Here is an 18,245-nt window from a genome sequence, read left to right as displayed (position 1 = left end):
GGGGATTAAAATGGCAAGATGGACATCGCCAGATCCCCACAGATGTGATCAACAAGATAACTGCAATGTCTCCAACAACTAGTAAGAAACAAAAGCGTTCTTGGGTGTTGTGGGGTTCTGGAGAATGCACATCCCAAATTACAGTTTGATTGCAAGCCTTCACTCTCATGTGATCGGGAAGACGAATGATATTAAATGGGGCCCTGAGCAACAACAAGCCTTTGACCAAATCAAATGAGAGATAGTTCATGCAGTAGCCCTTGGACCAGTCCAGACTGGGCCAGATGTGAAAACTTTGCTTTATACAGCAGCTGGGGAGAATGATCATACCTGGAGCCTCTGGCAGAAAGCTCCAGGGGAGACTCAAGGTTGACCCCTTGGCTTTTGGAGGCAGGGATACAGAGGATCTGAGGACAGCTATACCCCAACTGAAAAAGACATACTGGAAGCCTATGACGGGGTCTGAGCTGCTTCAGAAGTGATTGTCACTGAAGCATAGCTCCTCCTGGCACCCCGGCTGCCTGTGCTGGGCTGGATGTTTAAAGGCAGGGTCTCCTTTACACATCATGCTACTGATGCTACATGGAATAAGTAGGCTGCACTAATTACAAAATGAGCTGAATTGGAAAACCCAGTCATCCAGGAATTCTAGAAGTCATCATGGTCTGGCCAGAGGGCAAAGATTTTGGAATGTCACCAGAGGAGGAGGTGATGCATGCTGAAGAGGGCCCACCATACAATAAACTGTCAGAAAGTGAAAAGCAATATGCCTTGTTTACTGATGGGTCTTGCCGTATTGTGGGAAAGCATCGGAGATGGAAGGCAGCTGCATGGAGACCGCAACAATAAGTTTCAGAAACAGCTGAAGGAGAGGGTGGATTGAGTCAGTTTGCCAACGTGAAAGCCATCCAGCTGGCCTTGGACATTGCTGAATGAGAAAAGCAGCCAGTACTTTATCTCTATACTGAGTCATGGATGGTGGCAAATGCCTTGTGGGGGTGGTTGCAGCAATGGAAGCAGAGCAACTGGCAATGCAGAGGGAAACCCATCTGGGCTGCTGCAATGTGGCAAGATATTGCTACCCAGGTGCAGAACCTGGGGGTGAAAGTACACCATGTAGATGCTCATGAACCCAAGACTTCTCCCCCTGAGGAACATCAGAACAACCAACAGGTGGATAAAGCGGCTAAGATTGAAGTGGCTCAGATGGACTTAGATTGGCAACATAAGGGTGAACTATTTTTGGCCCTGTGGTCCCATGACACCTCAGTCCATCAAGGCAGAGATGCAACATACAGATGGGCTCGTGATCGAGGAGTGGACTTAAAAATGGACACTACTGACCAGGTTATTCGTGACTGTGAAACATGTGCTGCAATTAAGAAATTTAAACAGTTAAAGCCTCTTTGGTATGGAGGACAATGGCTGAAGTACAAATATGGGGAGGACTGGGAGATTGATTATATCATATTCCCACCAACCCACCAAGGCAAGCGCCACGTGCTTACTATGGTGGAGGCAACCACCAGATGGCTGGAAACATATGCTGTGCCTCACGCCACTGCCCAGAACACTCTCCTGGGCCTTGAGAAACAGATTTTGTGGCAACATGGCACCCCAGAAACAACTGAGTCAGACAATGGGACACATTTCTAGAACAAGCTTATAGACACTTTTGCCAAAGAGCATGGCATTAAGTGGGTATATCACATTCCCTACAATGCACCAGCCTCTGGGAAACTGTACAGTGGCCTATTAAAAACTACACTGAGAGCAATGGGTGGGGGAACTTTCAAACATTGGGATACACACTTACCAAAGGCCACCTGGTTGATCAAAACCAGAAGGTCTGCCAACAGGGCTGGCCCAGACCAGTCAGAAATTGTACGTACTGTAGAGGGGGATAAAGTTCCCGTGGTGCACATAAAGATATTGCTGGGGAAGACAGTCTGGGCTATTCCTGTTTCATGTAAAAGCAAACCCACTCGTTGGATTCATTTTGCTCAGGGGCCCTCACATACATGGTAGGTAATGCGGGAAAATGGGGAAGTCTGATGTATACCTCAAGGGGATTTGATTTTAGGGGAAAGCAGCAAATGAACTTAATTGTATGCTGTTGCCTGCTATGTAGCACTTCTATAGCCTACCAACTGGATGTCTTCAGATGACCAACGACTGGCCCTGACTTCCCTCCAACCATCATCCCAACAAAGAATGAACTTTGATGAAACCAAATGAGTTCTGCAGTATCATTAGCAGTGAACGACCTAACACTGCACACCTGCACACAGCCTCTCCTGCTTTGAAAGACTGTTACAAGAGTTGGAGCCCAACATCATGGACCAGATAAACTCAGCAGCTCTATATGTACTGGTCAATGCACTAAGGCATGATATGCACCTGTGTGATAACACCCATGTTGTTAGTTGCTGATAAGTATTGTTTACTCTAACCAAGGACTTTGTGAGCCTCTTGCTCTCCCATGGAGGAGGGGAAGCCGGGAGCAAGCAGAGACAGGACATCTGACCCAAACTAGCCAAAGAGGTATTCCATACCACAGCATGTTATGCCCAGTACATAAACTGGAGGCAGTTAGCCAAAAGGGGTAGATCACTGCTTGGGTTGGGCTGGGTATCAGTCGGCAGGTGGTGAGCAGTTGTATTCTAGTCCCTTGTTATTTCCCTTATCATTATTATTGGTGGTAGCAGCAGTGGTTTCTGTTATACCTTAGTTACTGAACTGTTCCTATCTCAGACCATGGGAGTTACATTCTTTCAATTCTCCTCCCCATCCCTCCAGGAGCAGGGGGAGGAAGTGGGGGAGTGAGCAAGCAGCTACTTGGTTCTGGAGTGCCAGCTGTATTAGTTTGTGAAGTTTATTATTCCATAAGTTCTTGCTTGGCTGCAGTATAGCAAAAAAGATAATGAGCACCAACATTACACACACATTCATTTGTTGCAGTTTTCCTTCAACAGAAGAAAACAACAAAAAACCCAAACCACCACCCCCCCAACTATATTCTGTAAACAAAAGACAAGACTTAAAGGCAGCTATTAAGTCTGCATTCAGAAATAAGTGGCATCTCCACCACTTTAAGAAAGCTTAGTATTTGTAGTGCTCAACTAACTCATTTAAGTTTTTTAGGTGAAAACACTGTTACTACCCTAAAAGAGAACGAAGATTCCCAAACTACATGCAATTAATGCAGATGCAAAATATTGTTAACAAGTAACACTACTTTTAAAGGACCAGAAGTACCCTCAAATAAAAGTAAGGAACGAAATAATAATATCAAGAACTTAACATCTACATAGGATCTGATGCTAAACCAATTTGGTTTAGGTTAAGTGATTTTCAGCACTTTACTTTGTCCTGGGTTTAGCAGTAGCAGTCAATTTTTCTCCTTCTTGGTAGCTGGTGCAGCGCTGTTTTGACATCATGGACCCAATGGACTCGGCAGCATTATAGGGATTGGTCCATGCACTAAGAAAATGATCTCTTTCTCTTGGTCTGTGTGTGTATATGGATGTATACATGTGGGAGAGCGATGGTATATTGAAAATGTGGGATCTGAGCATGACATGAATGGTATGGAATAAGGGGTGGATACTGTCCTGGGTTTAGCAGTAGCAGTCAAATTTTCTCTTTCCTGGTAGCTGGTGCAGCACTGTGTTTTGTCTTCAGGCTGGGAAAAGTGCTGACAATACCGATATTTTCAGTTGTTGCTAAGTAATGTTTACCCTAACCAAGGACTTTGTGAGGCTCATGCTCTGCCAGGGAGGAGGGGAAGCCAGGAGGAAGCAGAGACAGGACACCTGACCCAAGCTAGTCAAAGAGGTACTCCATACCACAGCACGTCATGCCCGGGGTGGGCGGTAACTGGGAGTTACCCGGAAGGACACAGGCTTCGGGGTCGAACTCGTTTCTCTGCGGGTGGTATTGTATTCTCTTCCCTTGTTATTTTCTCTTATCATTGTTGTCATTGGTAGTAGCAGTGGTGATTTGTGTTGTACATTGGTTGCTGGATTGTTCTTGTCTCAACCTGTGAGAGTTGCACTTCTTCGATTCTCCTCCCCTGCTTCCAGCCCGGCACCACTCACTGGGAGTGAGGGAACAAGCTGTACAGCTAGGGTTTAAACTACGACAGTTCTTTTTGGCACCCAATGTGGGGCCCAAAGGGTTGAAATAACGACAGATCTGTCCGGATTAATAGTTAGTCATCACAATGCTGATTTATTGGCTCTCAAGGTTGTTGTTCCTGATCTCACAATTTCAGTATATCATACCTTACTTCTATCCGGTATTTGCTGTGTTAGTGTTTATCACTAACTTGGGCTAAGGTTTTTGTCGCATTGTACTTTATGGCAATGACTTGTAATACAATAGAATCATTGATCATGAAACTGATCTGGCTTATGTTCCCAGTGTGATCACCACCTTTATACTTTGGGAGGTATATAACAGAAGTGCTTAGCAATTACAAATCTTTTTTCTCCTTCTCGGGTGCTCAACCTGTGAAGGAGACATTCTTTTACCCTCCCAGTCCTCCCCCAGACCATTTACAGCATCATTTGAGAGTTTTGAAGTTTTTGAATGGCCTTTTAATGCTGTTGAGACTTGTTTGCTGATCGTGACGGGAATCACCATGCTAGCACGCATACAGAGTGTGTTTTGCCCACTACTGATTTCAAGAGTTAAGCAGAGTCAGGTTTGGGTCTTGTCTGGGGTCAAACGACAATGTAGGAGGACCAAGGGATTTTCCCTGAGGCTGGACAGTCATGAGTGGCAGGGTGTGTGGGATAGTATGGGCAAGTATCTAGGTCAGTGGGCCCCTCCAGTACTTTGGAATTTCACCACCGAACAACTGCAAAATCCAGAAGAATTAGTAAAACACTTAAATGAGGTGTGTGGTCATTCTGGCCATACCAGAGACGGACAAATCATGGCAATGTGCTGGGGCTTGGCCTATGCTTACAGGGCCTTGTTCAACACTATCCAGCACCTTCAAAAGCAAAAAAACATCGGTGGATCTGAGGGCCAAGCAACAGTCAGCACAGCTACTCCAGCTCCAAGCACAGCAGTTCACCACCCCCAGTGACAAGTACAGTCACTACTCAAACTCTGGCTGCAATGAACAGCGCAGCTACCCCAGTGGCAAGTACAGCAGCTACTCAAACTTTGACTGCAACAGACAGCGTGGCTACCCCAGCTCCAAGCACAGCAGCTACACCACCCCAGCAACAAGTACAGTTGCTACTCAAACCACAGTGATAATCACTGCAGCCAAACCATAGGATCAATTCGTACCAATATCGGTTGCCCCTGTACGCAAGAGAACAAGCAAAAAAGAGGCAAGAAGGGTGAAGCAAGATGAAGAAACAATGTATTCACCACCTGGTCTAGCATCTGATCAGGAGTCATCATCACATGACGAAGAAGAGGAAGAGGTAACTTCGACCTCGGACCTCAACCGAGCTACGGAATATGCGAAAAGATTTTACCCGTCAACCAGGGGAGCACATCATCACCTGGTTACTTCGATGCTGGGACAATCGGGCTGATGGTCAGGAACTAGAAGGTCCAGAAGCCAAGCAGCTGGGATCACTTCCTAGAGAAGGGGGAATTGACAAAGCAATTGCAAGAGAGAAAAAGTCCCTCAGTCTTTGGAGGCGGCTCTTGGCAGCTGTGAAAAAAAGGTTTCCATACAAGGACAATGTTATGAGTCGTTCGGCCAAGTGGACCACTATAGACAAAAGGCATCCAGTCTTTGCGGGAATCAGCCATCATAGAAATGATCTATCACATCAAGCCGAATAATGGGGATATACCCATAGATCCAGATGAAGTTGAATGTACACGACTCATGTGGCGAAAACTTACACGGAATGCACTGTCATCATATGCCCATTCATTGGCAACAGTAACCTGGAATGACATAGCACTCTTTTGATTTTCCTCCCCATCCCTTCAAGAGTGGGGAAGGGGAAAGCCCCTGGGGGGGGGGGGGGGGGGGGGGGGGACGACGACACTCTATTGCTTCCAGCCCGGCACCACTCACTGGGAGTGAGTGAACAAGCTGTACAGCTAGGGTTTAAACTATGACAGACTTCTGAATCCCCCAGTACTTCAGCAGCAACACAAGCTTATGCTGCAAGTTTGTGATTAATCACACCAGGAATTGTAGAGAGCTTAACAACAGAATGGCTAAGTAACAGAGGTCATGATACTGTGCAGCTGGTGGAAATATAGGCCTCAAGGCTACGGTAATCTTGTGGTTAATGTTCACCCTGAGTTGCTCAAGAAACAGGATGTACATCTTGCTGAAGATGGCGCCACGGTATCTTGCTGAGATAGCGCCGCGGTATCTTGCTGAGATAGCGCAACGGTAATGCTTGGGCAAGCTGGGACAAGCCGGGACATGTCGAGGCATGTTGAAGCAGGAGGCGGTCACGGTTGCTTGGGAGGCCCCTGCGTCAGCACGGGCTGACCAATGATTTTGCTGTATCCTAGCAGGAAATGTATCTAACACTGCAGGCTATAAAAGGGGTTGTATCTTGCTAAATAAACGAGACTTGCTGACCATGAGAGCATGAGGCTTGTCTCCCGCGACTCCAACAAGGAATGTTTAGTAGTCATCCCTGATTCAGATCTTCCTGTGGACAGGTCTCCATTCTGACTGAATCGTTTACAGTTAAAGTCACACTCCAGTGGTTGTAGTAGACATACCTTAGATGCAATGATGAAGAGCATAGCATCCGGTTTAAGGTCAGCCAGGGTTTTGGCTATATGAGTACCATCATGAAGAAAGTTTTGTTATACCACAAGTAATCAATATTAAAACAATTATTATTAATATTCCTGCAACCAGTTGCCTTAACCAGGAGAGATCAGGTAACCATGAAGGTAACTTTTTCTACATTGCTTCAAACCCCCAGGAGGTATCATCCTTGGCCATTTCATGAAATATTTTAGTTCGTTTCCAGATTTCCTCCAGATCTGTTTCAGGAGCAGCAATTTCCATTGATTCTTGTTCCACTTGGATTATATCAATGGTTTTACTTTCTATTTCCTCTATGGTTGCTGAGATACTCCCAAAGATGGAATTAGCCATCTCACAAAATTATGAAATGCAGTATTCTGTTCAGCAATAGGGTTAAACCCTCGCTTAACCAATACCATCCTTTCCTTTCAGGAACAGGCCACCACTGAACCACAATACCATCTATATTTTAATAGTGTGAGTACAATTTGAATAGTGACCTACACCTGTGGCATTTAAACAAACATAGTATCCTATTCTGGTTAACTATTCCAAACCTTAAAATTGTAGTGTTAGAAACTGGAACACAAATTAATGGAAGGCCTTGATCTTCTCCTGATTCAGGCAACTGTGCACACACCCAACAGTCACTACAATTAACAACTTAAGTCATTCTGCATTAATTTCAGGTATTAGTCCCAAGCTGGTATGTAGGTTATCACATAAATCCAAATTACAACTGATATAATTTCATATGCGAGGGTCCTGAAGGTTCGATCCGCCATGTCTTCTCTGGTTCTGGTGCTTTCTTTATTCTTGAACAATGTATCAAGCAGGTTGTTTCTTTATCTTCACTGCTGTAAAGGTGGTCAATATTATCTGATACAGTCCGCTCCACTTCTCCTGTAGAGGATCTCCTGAAAAATTCTTAACATAAACCCAGTCTCTGGATCTAAAAGGGCGAGTTGGATAATCCCTTCTATTCAACTGAGGTTTAGTTTGAATTCTTAAAAGAGCCAGTGGTAAGGCTTGGTACTAATATCTTGACATACTTTACTAATCTGTTGTTTGATTTTTTTTTTCCTACTTGCCCACTGGCCTGAGGCCTGTACAGAAAATATAGTTGCCAATCAGTTTCTAATTTTTGCTAATTTCTTGTAGCCATTTTGCAATAAAGGGTGAGCCTCAGTCGGAAGAAATTGTCTCTGGTACTCTAAAACAACGTATTACACTGTTTAACAATGTTCCAATTACTTGTCTTGTATTATTTATTCTACAAGGAATGCTTCTGGCCACCCTGAAAAAATATTCATTAACACCAACAAATATTGGTAACCTCCTGTTCTCAGTAATTGAGAAAAATTTATTTGCCAGTGGTGTTCCGGATAACTTCCTCCCTGGTTGTACCAATTTGATTTCTATTTTCAATTTTAGGATTATTCTTGAGACAGAGCTGATTGTCAGTAATAGAACTATGGTATATAGGTTCCTTCCTGCAATTTGTTCATCTAAGTATTTATACAAAGACTTGCTACCCCAATGAGTTTTATTATGTTCCTCCTGAACTAGCTTCCAGAGTTGGTTATAGGGGATTACAATTTGCCCATCAGGTATCTGAACCCATCCTCTTTGTTTTCCCCTCCTTTGAGATCTCCAATCAATTTTCTATCCTCCTTTGAATATCTAGGTTTAGATTTCTCAATTGTTAGTTTGCCATCAGGAATTAAGGGAATGAGTACTTCCAATTTCAGAGTCACCTTGTTGATGCCCTCAACAATACATAATAGCTACTTCCTCAGGTAGCTGAAGAGCTTTCAGTAGTCATAGAATTTCTGGAGTATGTTTAATCTGTTTCTCCTGGGTGTTCAAAGGTCCTCGTTCTTTCCAGATGGCACCATGTGCACGGACCACACCGAATGCATATTTAGAATCAGTCCAAATATTTATCCTTTTGTCTTTAGCCAATTCCAGGGCACGTTCCAGGTTTCTTTCAAATCTGGTTGACTTGAATATACAGTTTCATGTAGTGGCCAAGCAGTCGTGTGTTAATAGCTCTGTTGGTTGTTCCTGCAAAAGGATGCTGGATTCACAACATTAGTGACCACAATTTCTCTATCATCGTGTTGCACAAGGGTGGCCTGCTATTTTAAAAAACATTAAGGAGATAACCAGTGGGCTTCTTTCTGTTCCAGGAATGCTGATACAACATGGGACGTTAGTACAGTTATCTTTTGTCCCAAGGTAAATATGCGAGCCTCTTCAATATTCATGACAACTGCTGCCACAGCTCTTAGGCATCCAGGCCATCCTTTGCTCGCTTCATTCAGCTGTTTTGAAAAATACACCACTGCCCTCTTACAGGGTCCTAGTTTCTGAGTAAGGACCACCAAAGCTATTCCCTGTTCTTCATAGGAATATAGCCAAGAGGATTTAGTCACATCCAGAAGTCGAAGCTGCAGCTCTCATTAGCTCTACTTTTAAATTTCTAAAGCCCTCCTCTGCTGAATCAGTCCATTCCAAAGAGAGAGGGGTTTCTTTTAACCGTTCATATAGGGGTCTTACCAGAACAACATAACCATGCATCCCAAAGTCTGCATCATCCAGTCATTCCCAGGAACGTCTGGAGCTCCTTGATGGTCGACAGTCATGGAGTTTGACAAATGGCTTCTTTTCTAGCAGTTCCAAGTTCTCTCTGTCCTGTTATTTCATGTCCTAAGTAGGAGTCTTGGGCTTGGATTAGATGGGCCTTTTGTCTGGTTACCCAATAACCATTCAGTCCCAGAAAATTCAATAATCCCACCATTCACTGGACACATGCTTCCTTTGTTTCTGTGGCAATTAATAGGTCATCCACATATTGTAACAGAGTCCCCATCTGAGTGGGTGGTTTCCATGATCCTAGTTCCAGTGTTAACTGATTTCCAAAAATCATTGGACTGTTTTAAACCCTTTAGGTAATACTGTCCAAGTTAATTGGGTTTTCCTTACTGTGTCAGGATGTTCCCATTCAAAAGCAAATAAATTCTGGTTTTCTTTGGCCAATGGTAAGCAAAAGAAAGAGTCCTTTAAATCCAAGATGGCAAACCATTTCTGATTCAATTTAGTCAATAAGGTATACGAATTAGCTACTACTGAATATCCTCTACAAATTTGTTGATTCCCGAGATCTTGAATCAATCTGCAACTTTTCTTTACTGGCAAGATAGGAGTATTATATTCCAATTCACATTCAATTAAGAATTGTTTTTTTTTTTTCCTTTTCCTTGGTGGCCAGTAGCTCCCACATCTGTAACAAATTCTTTTCCCTCTAATTCAACACTGAATAAGTTGCTCCTGTATCCACTAAAATTCCACTTTATTTTCTCTAGTCCATAGATTTAATTTAACCAGTGGATCTGCTAGGGTAGATAACCTAGGTCCCTTGTCAGTCTAGTTCCAATTTAGCCACCGGAGCCACCCCATGGCACTCCCCCCCAGGGCAGTCTCACTTCCAACATCCAAAACTCCCCACAGCACACAAACACCAATCCCATCCCATGGGAGAAGAATCCACTTACCCCACCTTGGCCCGACATTCCTCCTCCACCAGTTTCTAAGCAACCACCACAGCCGTGGCTATAGCACGACCTAGTTCACTCCTGTCCACATTTATTCAACAAGCCCTCAGTCCCGTATGTTCCCACTGGTTTGCCTGCCCCAGCACTCATCCCATGCTCAAACACAGGAGCCGAGCAAGCTCCCCTCCTTTCCCCCTTGGTTTTCCTTTTTTTTTTTTTCTCTCACAGCTGCTCACCCTGCTCTGCAGGGGTTACAGATGCCTGTCTGTGCAACAGCACTTCTGGTTTAATGTGAATGTGCTGCTTGTTGCCAGTGACAGCAGTCTCCTCCTCCTTATCAATATCTGATAAGACAGATATAGAGGGTGCTCCTCTCAGAGGTACCTGTGATATATAATTTTCCTATTTATTTCATTACCCCAATATCACAGGCTGAACAACATCTCTCCAGCTTAGCTTTCTGTTTTTCCCTGTCCTTTTCCAAAGCCCAAATTAGGGATCTGGCAGAGCTATATTAATTTCACATTATGTCTGCCACTCCAGGTGGTTTCTGAAAGTGAATCCATATATCTTAGTTCATCCCATTTTCCTGGCCACCTCAAAACCAACATTAATTGTAACAATGTATTATAATTCAGAGTTCCATTTTTAGGCCATTTCTCCTGATCACAGAATTGTAGAATTAACCAGGTTGGAAAAGACCTTTAAGATCATCAAGTCCAACCATTACCCCAGGACTGCCAAAACCACCACTAAGCCATGTCATTAAAGGCCTCATCTCAATGTTTTTTGAACACTTCCAGGGACACTGATTCCATCACTTCCCTGGGCCGCCTGGTCCAATGCCTGATCACCTTTTGGTGAAGAAATTTTTCCTAATACCCAGACTAAACCTCCCCATGCCCAGCTTGAGACATGTCATTATGAGATTAAGATGTGTTTTTTTTAATCTCCTCCTACAATTCAACCATTTTCATTGCTTTATATAATTAAATTCACTAAGAATTACCAGACAATGGGAGCTGTAGCCCCATTTTCTGATCTGACAAATTTAAAATAAATAAATTATACATGTACACACTGCCATAAAGGATCCTCTGTCTTAGGCATCAAACATCCTTAAAGAACTGCTATCAAACCCTGACACATGACAAACAGAAGGGGGAATCCAAGCAAGGGAAAATTCCATATCAAATTGGAAAAATGCTTAGCAGTCTCCAGAGCAATCCAAGTCTGGCAAGGCAAATCAAACACATTTAATTAATATCACTGTTTCTTTATAGATGAAATGGAAGTTCAAGTATTGACCATGGGAAAGAGCTATTTCATTGACACACTGTTCTCTTTCCATATCATTCCTGAATGTATGATCATATAATAAATAGGGGGCTAATACCTGTCCTCTGCTACTTAACTTCAGAGACTTCACACCAAAATCCCAATTAAAACTTTCCCCAATCTAATAAACAATCACAAGCTTGGCAATTAACTTTTCAAATGCAAGCTTTTTACACTCACAATGTTTTTACAGATACAATTCATACACAGATAGGAACATCACAGACTTTATAAAAAGATACACCTGCACACAGGACCTGATATTCCATACGTACGCATCAAGTACTCAACTTTATCCAGAGAAGTTTCATATCAAATTTTAAAAATTAAAAATAACAGGGGTGTACATCATGCAAAATTACAGGAGTGGAGAATTGTAACTTTTAAGTTAGCAACAGTCTAACTAAAAACAGACATTGGTTACAATATTTTATCAATGTTTTCTTGTTTACTGAGCCCCCAGAAGACCCTCCCAGTTCTTTCCAATGTGCCAAAATGTAACCCAATGGGCTTTTCTTCAGAATTCCCTTGTTTTGACCAGCTCCCATTTGAAACAATCTTTTGCAAATCTCTATAGCTTCTCTTTCCCAGTGCTCTGCAAATGCACTTCAAAATATGAGAGCACCTACACACAAGTTTTATGATATTCTCAGGGGGTTCAGTAAAATAGTATCTCTGGGTTCTGCAGATCAACTCCCCTGTTGTTAGATCATAGTTTCGGTTCCAGCAAAATTTACACTGTCCTAATATCCACAGCAGGTTCCACTGTTCAAAAGTTATTATGCACCCATATGTGAGGCTACAAGCCTCTGGTGCTGAGTGTAAAGTCCAGGTCTCAAGAGTAGGACTACAGATATTAGAGGTTATACTTCTCTTATACAGCCACCAGGGCGCAGAGAGGGAACTCTTCTTAACCCCCCCATTAGCCACAGTTTACTTTTGTCTACTCCTCCCCCACCGCTTAAACACCATAATCTTTAACACTAAAGACAGACACAACACAAAACAAAGCCGCTCTCCTCGTAGAGAACATGGAACCGCAGATCAGGACTCCACACTCGCTTCACAGCTATGCTATGTCTCAGCCACACAGAAACACAAACACTTACACATGGGATCCCACACACTCACACTATGGTTCCGCCTTACCCTTCTCCTGCTTCTTATGGTAGCAGGTCCATCCTGGTTCCCAGAGTTTGAGATGCAGTGGAGACCTGGTGGGTTTGCCTACCCTAAATTTCAAGCATACCGGCACAGGTTGTTGTCTGTCCTCACAGTGAGCGGATGAGGAGCAGAGCTCCTCCAGGCAAGCGGCCTGGGGCGCCTAGGATGTCCACCCCTCAGCCGATCCAGCAGCCCAACAGAGATCTCCTGGCTGGCTCGCCAAACTGATACGCGGATTGACTCAACAATTCGTTAAAGTTGTAAAGTAGGTATACTTTTTATTCAGTGCTGAGACGCACAGGGATAATTCCTCAAAGTCATGTGTACCTCAGTGTTGTTTCCCTCTACATTTATTAAGGTTGCACAATACGCCTATACATATTCATGTCCTATCCCTGCTACGTATTATAATGAGCTAGAGGGTCCTTTGCGCCTGCACAGTGCCCCTCTGGTCAGGGGCAGGGGTCTCAAGATGAAGTAAATGAGTCTTCCTCCTGTGAGTAGGGGTCTTCAAGATTAAATAAATGAGTCTTCCTTTTCTTGAACTTTTCACCTTTTAGTCTTCATGTACAGCTTTAGGGTTTGGTCAGTGTCCCAGCCATAAACCATCTGCTTCTCCCCCTTCAGGCATCTGCTTTTCCTTATCAATAGCTGCTTATCAGTAGAATCAGGCATCTGCTTTTCCTTGTCAATAGAACCAGGTGTCTGCTTTTCCTTATCAATAGTTAGTGCCTTTGTTCTGCTTAGTAGGCGTGATAGGTACAGACAATACTTTAATTTAAGCAAGTGAATTCCTCTAACCCCCTTGTACAACCCCCCTTGTACATTGGTTAACCCTGTATCAAGGACCTGCCTTGGAATATGGTTTCAGAGCTTCAGTTACTGTCAGAGGGTCCTGTATAGAAGCAACAAAATTTTATCTTCATTGCAAGCATATATACACACAAAAAGATGTGGAAGATATATAGAAGTCAGCTTACCAAGTCAGAGCCACCAATACCAATATTGACCACATCAGTGATTGCCTTTCCAGGGTAGCCTTTCCATTCACTGCTACGGACTCGCTGTAAGAATATTGCCATGACTATTTTATACTTAAGTTAATGATTCTAACACTGGAAATGCTGTATTTTCAGGTACTGTTATAGTAAGTCTCTGAAGAGACCTTTCAAGCTTCCAGACTTTAAAGCCTACACGCAAAGCTACCTTCTTAGCTCAGTTATATCCAAGATAACCCTTTATTAAGGGTTAGAAGTCTAATGCACATATTTAAAAATACTGCAGTATCTAACTGTGTGAACTGCTATAGCATTCACAACAGTGTTAGCAAAGGCAAAAGAAATCAGACTAAAAAAATGAATAAAATATTGGGCACTGAGCTATTTGTAACAAATATCAGAACCTGAGGGGGTTAAGTGTCTTTAATTAGAAAGAAAAAACCTTCGCTAACTGGAAGACATTAAAATATGAATAAAGCAATGGAGATAGAGATTTATTGGCAAACCAAACATTCAAAAGGCTTCTCTTGTGCATATATGCTTGCATTAAGGTGTATTTCTGGGCAGGTTTCTGCTCTATTCTTGTAACTTTAACAGTCACTGAGAGTTTTAACAAACAAAATTACAATCATTAAATAATATCAAAACACTGCATTGGATTTTGCCCATCAGGTAACACCCTATGCATTAAATTTGTCCAATCCAAATTAATCTTTCTAGTATCATGCACTCTTCATAACTTCCCCAATTCTAAATTGATTCTTCAACAAATCACCTGGTTACACTGATGCTGCTCTCCTTCTCCACAGATGTTTAAGTTAAATCTTACAGAGAATGCACTCTTAGTATATACCATTTCTGTAACCTGAAGATGTTTTAAAATACCACCTGCTTACGCAAGTTGACCGAAACAAGCATCTTCATTAATCTTTCCAAGCAAACTGCTTAATGTGACTTATTTTGCAGAGAAGATACAGCTGCATGGGAAGTGATAATCACAGGCTCTGATAACTGAAACTATCTAGCAACAAATGAGGGTGGCACCAGTGAAAACTTGGTTTGCACTATCAAAAAAACCTTAATCAGTTAAAAGCTCTACAGTGGAAAACACACCACTGAATTAGTGGCCAATTCAGTTCTAGCATTACCTGAAGAAACTACCAAATTCAAACTAATTGGCATCAGTTATTGTTGTTTTGGCATTTATCCATTAGGAACTGGACATAGTACAGGCTCATTTTGTATAGGTTAACAAATATGAGTTAGCAGTGATATAGGCCATTACCACCAGGATAACAATCAACTTCACACCTCAGAGCCATGTTTAATGCACCAAAACTATTATTTGGTGAACTTTTACTGATTAGTTTTATGACACAAATTTGACTTTGGTACAGTACTAAGTTCTTCAGAGCATTTCCTCCATTGATTTGACAATATACCTACATTTTAAAGATATACAGAATCAAAAAAACTCCCAAAATAATGAATGATATTTGACAATAATGCTCAACTGCTGTATTTAACTAGGAAACAACAAAAATTTTACACCACTAAAGCTGCAAAGAATAGACTCATAAAGGAATTTTGCAAAAAAATAGAGTTTCTACTTGATAGAGGCAAGTAATTGAAAAATTAGCAAGAAATAAAGCAATATTTGAATGGTACTTAATGCTTTACAAAACTTCTGAACTAAGTGCAAGATTACTGTGAAAAGAACAAAATCTGGAGAGCACAACAATAAAAAACAAAAAACAAAAATCACACAAAACACCCACAAAAATACATAAAGGAGTAAATCATACCAAAACCAGCTCCAATCCCATTTTTGAGCCAGACCTATTATTAACGTCAAACAAGAGCACAATTCATGTGACCTAGCCCACAATCGGTGCTTCACAATACACATAAGAACTTGGCTGGGTATAGTATAATTACATTAAAAAAAAAAACAAACCCAACAGAACATGGCAGTACTTTATACCTGGCAGAAGCGCTTCATTTTGTCCAACACTTTGTTTACTTCTGGAACAACATCCTTCCCATCTACAACTATTGGCACATTGGAACGATTTCCCAGAGTAACATGAAGCACAGCTCAGTTCTGAAGAAAGGGGAAAAAAATTATGAATTTACTCCCAAATTAGACCCAGAAGCCTCAGATGTCTGACCGAGGAGATAGTATGATCTTCAAGTCTTTGAAATTCTTTAATTAACTGGAATTGGTAGACCAGTAGTTTGTGAGTATATGGGTATAACACACACTCATCACTAGCATCATGGTTTAAGCCCAGCCAGCAACCCAGAACCACACAGCCGTTCACTCACTTCCCCCCACCTTCCTCCCCCAACTCCCAGAGGGATGGGGAAGAGAATCAAAAATAACGTAACTCCCACGGATTGAGATAAGAACAGTCTAGTAACTAAGGTATAACACAAAACTACTACTGCTACCACCAATAATAATAATAAGGGAAATAACAAGGGAAGACAATACAATTGCTTATCATCCACCAACCAATACCCTGCCTGAACCAAGCAATGATCTAGCCCTTCTGGATACCTGCCCCCAGTTCATATACTGGGCATGACATGCTGTGGTATGGAATACCTCTTTGGTTATTTTGGGTCAGGTGTCCTGTCTCTGCTTCTTCCCAGCTTCCCCTTGTGAAAAACTAGGGACTATGGTATTGTTTATTAAGATTTATGCTAAGCCTGATGTAAAGATTAGACAACAAAAGAAAAGATAACCGTGGTCGCTTGTGCAGATTAAACCAGACACCGCTTGCGCAAGTTTTGAGGAAACATCTGCAAGTTTTGAGGAAATATCTGCAAGTTTTGAGGAAATATCTGCAAGATGTTCTAAAAAACTGGCAGACATATGGGTGGGGGCAACTATTGCTTTGCTTAAGTGCTTTACTTGCATAAATTGACACCAAAATTACTTACAAACCGCAAGACGCTTACTAAGGGCTTTTGCAAAATAATTCTAAAAATTATTGCACAGCAAGTTGAAGACCATATATGGAAAAGGATATCTAAAGGTAACCGAGGAGGACTTCAAGCCTTCAGCCTCAAGCAACTGGGGCATGCGCAGAGTACTCCGTTGAAGATACGAATGCGGAACTGGAGGACTGATAAAAAGGGACTGTTAGAACTGTTCAGCACGGCAGTTGTCGGAGCACAGACTCCCCTGTCGTCCAGCGCTGTCTTTGCTCATATTCTACTTGCTATAATTAATAAAATTCAATTGGATTATGATCCGTTGTGGTCCCAATTTATAACAATTACTTGGTGCCGTGACTCGGATAAGGAACGGTGGGCTTTGGTCCTCCGGGGAGGCGCCCCGCGACATTTCGCGGCCCCGCGACCAACAGCTCACCCCAACCTTACCGACGAACCTAAATTCTAGAATAATGAGCAAAGGAGAAACCGGTAAAATCCCATAAAATTCTGTGCACAGGAGTCCGGACGAAGACGCAGGACGCGTAAGTATATTGCGAAATTTTTCGTGGGTTTGCCGTTCGGGCGGGATTGGGTTTCCTGGAATATAACAAATGAGAGGTTCGATATACTGAACCAAGCGAGTGTGGACCCTTAAGTACTGCGTTTTCCATCTCCCGCGAGGGACTGGGCCAGGAACAAGGGGAGTGACTGAGTGTGTGTTTGTGGATATTCCAGAAGATGGGGGCGAAGGGCAGCAAGCCTTCGGCTCCCATGGGAAGGGTACCTACTGTACCTAAGAATACCCCTCTGGCGTATATCTTAGATAATTGGAAATATTTCCCTGGAACCCAAGGGAAAGATAAGCAGAAGATGATAGAATATTGTACTAAGATATGGGGAGGGAAGAAGATTTTTAAAAATGTCTTTTGGCCAGTCTATGGGTCAGAAGAAGATTGGGTAAGACAGCTATTAAACCTCTGGGTTAATAGTAAAAAAACCCTTAACCCAGAGGAGAGTCAATATGCAGAAGTCTGGCTGGAAAAACCAGGAACTAGACTTTATCCATTGAATGAACTGAAAACTAAATTAAAGAAAAAGAAGGAAGAATTGGATGAAACCCTTCTGACCCCCCCTCCTTATATTCCTCCTCCTGCTCCCACAGCCCCTCCAGAGGCCCCCAGAGCATCCACTCCCCCACCAGAGTCGGAACAAGAGTCTCCCCCTCTTCCTAGACGCGTAACTAGAAGTCAAAAAGGGGCAGCTCAGATGTACCCTCTAAGGGAAATACCCATGGGGGGACCTCAACCTGTGATCGGATATATTTCCGTACCTTTAAATTCGGCTGACCTACGAGATTTTAAAAGAACCGAGATGGGAAACTTAATTGAGGACCCACTCGGAGTGGCAGAAAGATTAGATCAATTTTTGGGACCAAACCTTTATACTTGGGATGAGATGCAATCTATCCTTGGTCAATTATTT

General features: G+C 42.6%; 1 long non-coding RNA gene across 1 annotated transcript; it reads right to left on the bottom strand.

The window, feature by feature from the left end:
- Positions 1 to 13,671: 13,671 nt before the first annotated feature.
- Positions 13,672 to 15,923, bottom strand: LOC133279430 (uncharacterized). The gene is made up of 3 exons (XR_009746890.1): positions 15,802 to 15,923; positions 13,800 to 13,883; positions 13,672 to 13,714 (listed from the first exon to the last, which is right to left on the bottom strand). It is a non-coding gene; the product is annotated as an uncharacterized LOC133279430 (long non-coding RNA).
- Between the last annotated feature and the right edge of the window lie 2,322 nt (positions 15,924 to 18,245).

The sequence above is a fragment of the Pezoporus flaviventris genome, unplaced genomic scaffold (assembly GCF_033815535.1).
Source record: "Pezoporus flaviventris isolate CSIRO_AGI_PZ_B2104156 unplaced genomic scaffold, CSIRO_AGI_Pfla_v1 ptg000077l, whole genome shotgun sequence".
In the NCBI taxonomy this organism is placed as follows: domain Eukaryota; kingdom Metazoa; phylum Chordata; class Aves; order Psittaciformes; family Psittacidae; genus Pezoporus; species Pezoporus flaviventris.
This window is presented reverse-complemented; position numbering and strand designations above follow the sequence as displayed.